Source organism: Echinops telfairi, unplaced genomic scaffold (genome assembly GCF_000313985.2).
Source record: "Echinops telfairi isolate 266 unplaced genomic scaffold, ASM31398v2 ScPeMD7_7419;HRSCAF=8457, whole genome shotgun sequence".
Taxonomy (NCBI): domain Eukaryota; kingdom Metazoa; phylum Chordata; class Mammalia; order Afrosoricida; family Tenrecidae; genus Echinops; species Echinops telfairi.
Genome location: NW_022111319.1, coordinates 1,231,945 through 1,234,339, shown reverse-complemented (window position 1 = coordinate 1,234,339; position 2,395 = coordinate 1,231,945).

Genomic DNA, 2,395 nt, shown 5'->3' with positions numbered 1-2,395 from the left:
GATGTATGTGTGGATTGTGATAAAAGAGTCATATGACCCCTAATAAAACGATTTAAAAAAAAACATAAAACAAATGGTAATTGAGTTACCTTCAACCCAGCAATTCCACTACTGGGCATATACCCAGAAGAAATAAAAAACAGGCCAAGACTAGACAACTATGCTCCAATATTCATCGCTGCACAATTCACAAAAGCAAAGTGTTGGAAACAACCTAAATTTACATCAGTAGACAAATGGATTAAAAAACTCTGGTATATGCACACAATGGAATACTACACATTCCTAACAAACAGCGATGAAATGATGTAGCACCTTATCTGTGGAAAGAGTTGGAGGATATTATGCTGAGCAAAGTTAGCCATGCACAAAAGCACTGGTACACTATGAGTACATTAAGGTAAGTTCAAACAACAGAACGGGCATACAGGAAAATATACATATCACACAATTCCTGGGCTGAGGACCAGATCCTCTGGCAAGAGCCAGACCAAACACAAATACGTCATCAAAAATAAAGAGAAAAAAGATGCAGATAGTACCTGTGTGGATAAACATCTTTCCCCCTCCTCCTCCATCATATGGGTAAAGAAAAAAAGATGGCAGTGGGGAAACAGGACACCAGTGCAGCACCCAAGGGGCGGGAGTATTGTTTATGTCTTCACAGAAAAGGGGAAAGAGAGAGTAGACCTCATTCTGGTGTGCCAAGCCTTGTGGGCAATGTTCCTGCTCAGAGCAGCTCATTCACAGAGAGCACTGCAGTGCCAGCCTCAGCTCAATACATGACGTCCCTAGATGACAACGTGACAGAGGACAGCACTGAATATACAGTTCAGAGAATGTGCCTGGCCATGCAGCCCACATGGGGGCAAGCCAAGAGGGGGGTGCAACAGACCAGCAAAGGTTACAAAGCCACCAAGCAATCTCAAATGTAGACTTCTGACTCAGGAGGCCAGCGCTTGGCACCTCATCTGAACTGATTGGGAGGTATTCACAAGCGGGCCACACCGAAAGTCTAAATGTATAACTGGGTGGGGATAGGGCACTAGACCACCCCATCGTTGACTCAGGAAGAGTAATGGAGTCTTGTAGAAGGTGCATTCCTCAGACACGAATGCGGAGGACTAAAGGGATATAAATCCTGTTAGGTAAGCAGGCCCTGGGATATGGCTCCCTGAAAGAAAGGGGAATTGGACTAATTGATTATAGCAGGGCCTGCTCGCTATTTAAAAGAGAGATAGATACTCATCTACTCTGGACCAGGGCAGCAGTTAGACTGGGAACTATTAGTATTCTCTCTCTCTCTCTCTCTCTCTCTCTCTCTCTCTCTCTCTCTGTCTCGCCATTTCCTTTTGGTGTCTATGGCATGGGAGAGGAGGAGGCAAAGGGAGGGGAGTGGTGAGCTGATAAGGGCAGGGATAGGGGAATAACAAGGGATCCAAAATTTACAGTGGGTAGGGTATAGCATGTTTGATCAATGGAAATGTATCTGAGAGGAATTACTGAGAGGCGCCATAGAAAGACTAAGAAAGTATATTACTGAAAGAACTTGTAAGCAACTCGTCACTATTTAGTAGAGTTAGGTTCAAACAGGTTTTTCAATAGTTTTATTGGCATGTAATTAACATATCATATAATTCAATAGTTCAATCACATCAAGAAGTATTTCACAATCATCACTAATTTTTAGGATATTTTTTACATTCTTGTACTCCTTATTATTAGCTCCCCATTTTCCCACAGTATTGTTTTTCTGATTTTATTTTCAGAGAGGAATCCAATTGAGTTTTTAGCATTGATTTTGTACCTCGCTACTTTCCTGAATTATTCTATTTGTTCCATTAGTTTACTTGTTGAGTCTCCGTGAGATTTTCTATGTAAAGAATCGTACCATCTGCAAATGGAGGTTGTTTTACTATTGAATCCAAATTGGATGGCTTTACTCTCCTTTTCTTGTCTTATTACTCTAGCTAAGACTTGCAAAATAATATTGGATAGGATTGCTGATGGAAGGTATTTTTGTCTGGTTCTCAGTCATAAAGGGAATGTTTTCACTGTCTTTCCATTAAGAATACTGTTGACCATTGGTTTTTCTTATCTGCCCTTAATAATTTTGAGGATTTTCTTTTCTACTCCAATTTTGTTGGTCATTTACATGAAGAATGAGTGTGAGACTTTTTCAAATTCCTTTCCTGGATCAAGTGATGTGGTCAAGTAGTTCTTTAATTTTATTTATGCAGTAAACTGCATTGATAATCTTTCTAATGTCTAAGCATCCTAGTAGGAGCCTCACTTTGTGATTATGTGATTTTATTTTGTTTTTGTATGTTTTTGAATTCTACTGACTAGAGTTTTTAAAAAAATCATTTTATTAGGGGCTCATACAACTCTTATC